At 43.1% G+C, this 9083-nt stretch overlaps 1 non-coding gene across 1 annotated transcript; it reads left to right on the top strand.

Moving 5' to 3' along the window:
* The first annotated feature begins 3519 nt into the window (after positions 1–3519).
* Positions 3520–3591, top strand: trnah-gug (transfer RNA histidin (anticodon GUG)). Its single transcript has one exon. It is a non-coding gene; the product is annotated as a tRNA-His (tRNA).
* The last annotated feature ends 5492 nt before the right edge of the window (positions 3592–9083 follow it).

The following is a 9083-nucleotide window of genomic DNA, read 5'->3' as shown; positions in this document are numbered from 1 at the left end:
CACAATGTGAAAGGATCGTTCACCCTGTGTAGAAAAAAGGACACTGATACCGCAGAGAAAGCAGGGCAATGTGGGAACTGCTGGAAGGGATTCAATTAACCACAGAAATGGAAACTCATTTAATCAGTAACACTGGGGAGAGGCCGTTCACCAGTCCCGTGTGTGGGAAGGGATGACTGATCAAAACAATTTCGAGACTCCAGCAGGATTACATATCCCATCAGGTGTTCGATTATGCTGTCAATGCTGCTGTTAATCCCAACCAGATATTTGCTCCATAGCGTCAATCATAGAGTCATACAGCATGAAGGCATACAGGCCCGTCAGTGCAACCAATCCATGCTGAACATACTGCCAAACTAATCTACTCCCATCCGCCTCCTCCTGTACCCGTTGGGTGGTTATAATGCCCTTATAGTTTTATTACTGTGTTGTTAATCAAAAAAACCAGGTAATATTTTGAGGACAAAGAGTTAAGGTCCTGGCATGACAGATGGTGGAGTTTGAATTCAATAAGCACCTGGAATTGAAGAATCTCGTGATGACCTAAATCAGTTGTGTGGAAAATCCCATCTGATTCACTCATGCCAGTTCGGGAAGCAAATTGTCATATGCAGCTGCTCTTTCCCACAGGTGACTCCAGATGTATAATACCGCGGTTGACTCTTAAATGTTCCATGGGAAATAACTGATGTACTAGGCATGAATAAATTTATTTTAAAAATCCCACTTTCCCATTCATATTTTGAATCAATTGTCCATTAAATGTTGCAAACATACGCTCATCCATCACTTCCTCAGCAAGTTAATTGCACACGTAAAACACCTTCCTTAAAAAAAGCCTCCCATGACTTTAAAAAATAAACTCTGTCTTTTCATCTTAAACATATGCCTTCTGACCTTGAAATCCCCATCCTGAGAAAAGGCAGCTATCGTTAACTCTAACTTGCCTCTCAATAATTCATAAATTTCTGTCAGGTTGTTGTGGTTCTGTTCGCCGAGCTGGAAATTTTTGTTGCAAACGTTTCGTCCCCTGTCTAGGTGACATCCTCAGTGTTTGGGAGCCTCCTGTGAAGCGCTTATGTGGTGTTTCCTCCGGCATTTATAGTGGCCTGTCCCTGCCGCTTCCGGTTGTCAGTTTCAGCTGTCCGCTGTAGTGGCCTGTAAATTGGGTCCAGGTCGATGTGTTTGTTGATGGAGTTTGTGGATGAGTGCCATGCTTCTAGGAATTCCCTGGCTGTTCTTTGTTTGGCTTGCCCTATAATGGTAGTGTTGTCCCAGTCGAAATCATGTTGCTTGTCGTCTGCGTGTGTGGCTACTAAGGATAGCTGGTCGTGTCGTTTCGTTGCTCGTTGATGTTCATGGATGCAGATCGTTAGCTGTCTTCCTGTTTGTCCTATACAGTGTTTTGTGCAGTCCTTGCATGGGATTTTGTACACTACATTAGTTTTGCTCATGCTGGGTATCAGGTCCTTCGTTCTGGTGAGTTGTTGTCTGAGGGTGGCTGTTGGTTTGTGTGCTGTTATAAGTCCGAGTGGTCGCAGTAGTCTGGCTGTCAGTTCTGAAATGCTCCTGATGAATGGTAGTGTGGCTCGTCCTTTGGGTTGCGGTATGTCCTCGTTCCGTTGTCATTCTCTAAGGCATCTGTTGATGAAGTTGCGCGCGTATCCGTTTTTGGCGAATACCTTGTACATGTGTTCCTCTTCCTCTTTTTGCAGTTCTGGTGTGCTGCAGTGTGCCGGACTGACAACCGGAAGCGGCAGGGACAGGCGACTATAAATGCCGGAGGAAACACCACAGAAGCGCTTCACAGAGGGCTCCCAAGCACTGAGGATGTCACCAAGACAGGGGATGAAACGTCTGCAACAAAAATTTCCAGCTCGGCGAACAGGACCACAACAACGAGCATCCGAGCTACAAATCTTCTCCCAAATTCTGTCAGGTCGCCGTTCAAACCCCTAACCTAGAGTGAAAACAGTCTCAACTAGGAGACAGTGAGAACTGCAGATGAGAGATCAGAATCCAGAGTGTTGTGCTGGGATGCACAACAGGTCATGCAGCATTTGAGGAGCGAGAGAATCGACATTTCGGGGAAGAGCCTGATGAAGAACAGTTGCGCAAAAAAAAAATTCTCCTGCTCCTGGGATGCTGCCTTAGCTGTTGTGGTTTTCCAGCACCCCGATCTCGAAGCTGAAAATAGTCTCAGCTTATCCAGCCTTTCATTATAACTCAAACCTTCCACACACAGCAACATGCGTGCATACTTTTTTGAAACTGTTCCAGCTGAATAATATCATTCCTACAACTGGGCGACCGGAACTGGACATAATACTGCTGAAGAGGCCTCATCAATGTCCTGCAAAGCTTCAACATAACGTCCCGACTCCAATACACGAAGGACTGAACAATGAAGGGAAGTATGTTAAATGCCTTTGAACCACGTTATCTGTAGGTGATGAAAACTACAAGGAATTATGCACCTGCACCCCGAGCTTCCGTGTTCTTCAACACTACGCAACTTGTTGTTGTACCAAAATGCAACACATTTATCCAGATTGAACTCCATGTTACATTTTTCAGTCCAACGACTCATTGGATGAAGATCCTTTTGAAACTTCGATAATCTTCCTTACTGTCTACAATTCTGGCGTCGCCTGCAAACCTACGAATCATTCCTGCAGTGAGTTCCACTGTTTTCTCATATAGATCAATGATTCATATTTACTTGTAGTGGCCGTGATTTAGCAGTGTGCAGATCATACAACAGTTAGTCATGCAATTAACAATGAGGAAGAAAGCCGCAGACTGCAGGGAGATATTCAACAATTGGAAATAAAAATGGTGAAAGCAATTCATTCCAGGCAAGTTGGTGATAGTGAAGCAAGTTCAAACTTCAAACCAGCCGCCCTCGCTCCAGTTGTGGCACTCATCTCTCTCAGCAAGATGCACTGTCGATTGCTATAAACGGGAAAAAATTTTACCTTCTGTCCCGCCTTTGACCATGAGCACTCCCAACCTCGGAATTACTTGCGCCTCTAAACCGTCATAGAAATACCGTGCATTCACCGGTTGTGTCACTGGAGTTTTCGAGTATCTCTGCGACCTCATTCCCATCCCGACTTCCAGTTGGATCTTCGCGACTGCGCCACTCAATTCCTCTGATTCTGGGGCTGGAAATTGGGACTATGTGGCAGCGTTGGTTACTGCCTTGTGTGGGGAAACTGGTGAAATAGCCGATGTTAAACTGCATTACTATTGAAGCATACATTTCAACAACACCTGCACTGTCCCCGGAGTTTTTGATGTTTTCGAGAAATCTATTTATCTCAGCCAACAGCATATAAATAATGGAATCACCACAGCCACTGGTGGAACCGATATTAAACGGTCAGCCCATTCTGAGTTCCCACATTTCTGCCACTGTTCGCTCATCACTGACATTGTGCATTTGGTGCGCTGCCTAACATTTCCTATGATACAGTACTTATTGCATGGTGCTCGTGTGCGCGTCTGTGGGACGCCGTGATCGTATAGTGGTTAGTACTCTGCGTTGTGGCCGCAGTAACCTCGGTTCGAATCCGAGTCACGGTACTAATTGCTCTATCTGTCCCAGTTTTTGTGAAACACGAAGGAATCAGTTGTTTGAACATGGTAATTTTCTCCAAAGGTGATTATCTTTTCCCTTCAAATTCTGCTCGCTCACATCTCTGTGTTTCATATGTCCGAATTCAAATCCACCCGTTCTCAGAGATTTCTCTCCCTCCTTCGATCACTAACCGAACTTTCCGTCCCACACCCCCATTTCATTAATTTAGAGATGTCAGTGTTCGACTATGGTGTACAAAGTTAAAAATCACACAACACCAGGTTACAGTCTAACAGGTTTAACTGGGCACTAGTTTTGGGAGCGCTGCTCTTTCATCATGTGGTTGTGAAGTCATTTCCTATTTCATTAAGGCACTGCAGAATCAAACACTGACTCGCACATTGATACTCTTAACTCTGTGCTGCTGCGGTCACTGTTGCTGGGTGAACGTGCCCCAACCCCACCATAGGGACCTGCAGACCAGTTGCTTCATTTGCTTACCACTGTTGTGAGGCCAATCCTCAGGTAGCAGCTTTTACTGATATGGACTTGCGATTATTGGGAGTCAAGCTCAGGAAAATGACACAAGACAATATCGAGGAAAAGTGACTTCATTGAGAAAGATTAGTTTCATGGGTTTTCTGCAATGGCTGAGCACTATTACCACTAGACTGTTAATTCAGAAAATAAGCAAACGAACCAGGGACCCGGGTTTGACTCCAACCATGCCAGGTGTTAGAATTGAGATTCAATAAATATCTGGAATTACGAATCTAATAACACCTACGAATCCATGGTCAATTGTTGAAAAAATAAAACAATCGGGTTCACTGACGTCCTTTGAAGAAGGAACCTGCCATTCTTACCTGGTCGGGCCTCAATGTGACTCCAGACTCACTGCAATACAGTTGAGTGTCAACTGCCCACTGTGCAATTAGGGATCACAATCAATACTGCCGAGCCAGCGACGCCCTCATACTGTAACAGAATAGAAAAAAAAGTTAATTCGGCTCCAACTAGATTACTGTGTGCAGTTCTGCAATTCACAGTATAGCAATGATGTGATCGCACTGGGAACGTTGCAGGAGAGATTCAATGGGATATTGTCTGGGCTGAAGAGTTTCAGTTATGTCGAGAGATTGGACAGACTGGGGTTGTTTGTCGCTGAGCAGAAGAGATTGGAGAAGATATGACTGAGATGTACAAAATAATGAGGGATTTGGATAATATAGACTGAAAAAAACGTTTGTTATTGATGGAGGGATCGAACACTGGGGCCAAGAGATTTCGGGAAAAGGCAGAAGGTTTTGGGTAGATGTGCGGAAAGAGTCAGAGAGGTGGAGACCCTACCGACCTGAAAAAATTGAGATGTTAATTTGTGATGCCAAAACATATAAGACTATAGGCTAAACAATGAAAAACTTGATTCAGGTCGTTAAGCCGTTGTGTTGGACAAGTGCAGCCACAACAGGCTAAAGGGCTTCCTTCGATGTTTTTGTCCTCCACAGTATCGTGGTTCGTGTTCCCTCCTGTCACAGGGCTCAATTCTGCGCTGGGGGCACCGTGAAAGTTTTAAACCTGTAGCTCTGTTCCCCAGTGAAGGTTATTAATGCCTGGCCTTCCATTCTCGATTGGATATGTCACAGGAAGGACAGTGCTGTCTAAATCAGCTGGGGAAGGACTGCAGCCCCTGGGGCAGAGAGCGTCAGTGAAAGTGCAAGCACGTAATTTCTGTAAACTGCACATTGTGTTTGTGTTGCAATGAAAACCATTATATAGAGTTGTTCCTGACTGATATGTTTACTTAAAGCAGGAATCTGAGTAAGACAAAAGAGTAAACTCACTCAGATCCGAGTGCAGAAACATTTCCGGCAGCACTAATGAGGATGTACAGTGTAGAACCGCATTTGAATGCATTGAATTCGGGTTGACGGGGGCCGCTTGCTTTCACTAGGCGGACTTACCAGTGTGTAAAGCCATTACACATGATACAGATAGTGTTCAATGTGATGGTACATTTGCTCAGTGGGTCGCACTGCTGTTAAGTCTATAGGTTAGGTGGATTGGCAATGCTACATTGCGCCGATGTGTCCAGGGGGAGTGAATTCAGTAAGTTAAGTGAATTAGCAATGGGTAACGCAGTGATAAGGTCAGCAGTCACACGATGCCAGGTTTTATTGCAGCAGGTTTATTTAAAATTACAAGCCAGAGGCCTGCAGTGATAGAGAGGGGAGCTAGGTCTGGTTGAGATGCTGTTCAGAGTGTCCCGACAGACTCGATTGGCTGAATTGTACTTTCTGCCTTGTAGAGAATCTGTGATTCTATCAGAGAGGACACTGCCAGCTTTTACTGGGGAGCTAAGGCATTAGTGATGATGCTGACGGCGTTTAGTGGGGATGGCATTTTAGTTATTTGTATTTTGGAAAACTTGAAACTGAACCAAGGAAAACCGAATGCAAGTTTTCCAGAGTATGTGAGGTTTGGAGAGAGTAAATAGGTGGTAAATTCACTATTTCAAGTTCGTATATTTCTGAACGTCAGGCTTTCAAAACCATCGATGTAGGACAAAGAAATGATGGGAGCAGAATTTCTGTCACTCAGAGAATCCGTTTCCAAAATATTTGGAAAGGCACATTTAGAGACACACAAGCAGTGAGTTTTTCCAGGAGAGAGACAACCTGTGGCTCGGTAAAAGTGTAAAAGTGGGATGTGGGGGTGGAAGGTGCGAGGAAACAATGTCTAATTTGGAAGACTTCAGATATAAAGAAATATCGCAAACGTATGCAGCTGAATAAGATTCAGCAAAAAAAAAACCTCAGAGTTTTGAAAGATTTCTATTAATATTTCACATGCAGCATTACAAATGGAACTGAGCAGATTTTGTATATTATCAAGGAAAGAAATTCCATAATGAATAGGAAGTGACCCGTTTCTTAGAGATCGATTTCGTGCTTTAATCCCATGGTTTAAAGGTGGGACGACAATCGCCATGATGTTGGGTTCATTTGATACCCACTGAAATCTGCCAACATAACTGAGCATCAAAACTGGCATCTTGTTTTGTAATTTAGCCTTCTGTTTTCTCATCAATATTTTCTTTAAGCTGGAATGAATTCGGAGCAAAATTCAATACAACATTAAACATTTCAATCATGTAAATGCAATTCACTTCCGATCATTCCAATGAACAAAGTGAAGTTGCAGCAAAATTAATAATATGAAACGAACAACACCGCATTTCCGGGAATTTTACCCACTTCAGGTTCATCCATTTGAGAAAGTCCATCGATCTAAAACATCACCTTCACTTCTCTCTCCGTATATACTTCTTCACGTGAGAGAGAAACTGTCTGAAGAAATTATGCGTCAAGACTAAATGAATGAACGTGACCGGAATTACATGTTTGCTGGTTCATTCTGAGACAGTACCGACTCGGAATAAATCAAGGACAAGGTATTCCTTCCAAGGACGAGGTCAATTCCTTGGATTTTGCTGATATTATTATTCCGCTGAAAGTAGAAACATAATGGTGTGAATTCGATTCTGCTCAGGGAATTTCTTCTCCCCGAGGTGCACCATATGTAATCTTGATGTGGTTATATGTGAGCCCCTTTTCCGTGGACTTAAGTGGCCCAGAGTTTAACGCGACAGGTTGCTCTTTCATTGTGCATGTGTGGATTTGAATCCTACTCTGGCTGTTACTTCTATCAAACGCAGCTGTGGTTTCCCTTTGTACCTCACATCTTTAGGATACACTGGATGGAGAATCTTGCTCTTGTCCTTCATTGCATTGGAGATTTGTGATAAATTGATACCTCATCGGAGTCGAAATAAAGCAATTTGATTCTGTTGTATGTTACATTGGGATAATGAAAAGGAGTGCAAACGTTTCTTTCCACCTTTCATTCCATCTTGACTTTCTATGAATTTACTTCGAATGAAATTGAAACAAGTAAGGAGAGATTGGGTGCAATAGTTTATCCAGTGGGATTGTGAATTTTAATGTAACATTCCACACAAAGTTCTGATCAGTATTTCAAACAGTCAATTGGAATTGGAACCACAGGAAAATTTTCCAATGAAACGAAACTTTTATTTTTTCACAACCTTTTGCTGTGTGAATCATACCGAGATCCATCATCCAGCATGACGCCAAGTTGGCAACAATATTAGATCCACCAATTTTCTTTAGCAAACACAACTTCTGCACATACCCATCTGCGGTGTGCCCAGTGCCATTTGTTGTCTCCAGGCCACAGCACATTTCTTGTTCATGAGCTTATGAGCCTAGTTCCTAATCTGTCTGATCAGTTTGGAAACCTTTTCTATCACTTCATCCCATCCCCTCAGAATTCTAAATTTATCAATAAAGTAAGGCTTTAGACAAAATGATGTAGGATTGGAAGTGGGCCATTCAGCCCATCGAGTCTGCTCCACCATTCAATGAACTCATGGCTGATCTGATAATCCTCAACACCATTCTCCTGCATTGCCCCGACAAAGCTTCATCGCCTTTCTGGTTAAATATCTGTCTTTCACAGTTGGAAATACACAGCAACTCGGCCTCAACAACAGTTTTTGTCAGGAGTTCCACGGTTTCACTGCCCCGAGAAAAGAAATTACTCCCCATTTCTAAATTAAATTGGCAATATCTAATTCTGAGTTCATGTCCTCTGGTGCTCTCCTCAAACCAGAGAGTAAAGCACCTGCCTGTAACTACCCTGTCAAGATCCCATGAATATTGAACGTGTATAAATGTTATTACGTGATTATAGAGCTGCACTCCGCCTCCTTTGTTTCAAGGAGAATAATCCCAGCCTAACCAATCAGTCCACGAAGCTCCATTTTCTCCAGTGTTGACAACATGTTCATTAATCTCTGCTGTCCCCTGCAGAATCCTTACATATTATTAAGGCAGGTGGAGAGATTTTTGCGAGGAAACGTTTGAAATTTCAAGCACAGACGGGAATTCGAACTTGAAATCAGACAGCGACTGGAATCAAATTGGTCCACACAAGGACGAAATAGAGTAATGATAACTCTGACAAATGAGGATCTAATCATATCCCACTGACATTAAATGGCTTTACTGTAACCAAATTATCCCGTGTAATTGTCCACAGAGCTAGTATTTAGAAAAATAAACAGATAGAAGCTGGCTATATAAACAACTTGACAACAGAAACATGTCCTTTGGTAGTCATGTTTTGATTATAAACTCAACTTGTGTCTCCGTGAATCCTACACCGTTTGCAAGGCACAAATGAGACGTGGAACATAACTCTCTGCACTTGCCTCAATGGGTGTAACTTCAGTAACACTTAAGGAACTGGACATCGTCCACGACAATGCAGTCACTTGATTGTACCCTCTTCAATACCTGCAATATTCATTCGCTTCATTCGAGGCACAATTGCCACAGAGTGCACCAACTACAGGATGCACTGGAGTAAGTCACGTGGGCATATTTGACAGAACATTCAAAGCTCAACTGCT

This window comes from Chiloscyllium plagiosum, unplaced genomic scaffold (assembly GCF_037043375.1).
Source record: "Chiloscyllium plagiosum isolate Xiang-an unplaced genomic scaffold, Cpla_swu_hap1 HiC_scaffold_38, whole genome shotgun sequence".
NCBI lineage: Eukaryota > Metazoa > Chordata > Chondrichthyes > Orectolobiformes > Hemiscylliidae > Chiloscyllium > Chiloscyllium plagiosum.
The sequence above is the reverse complement of the archived record's forward strand: the minus strand, read 5'-3'. Positions and strand labels throughout refer to the sequence as shown.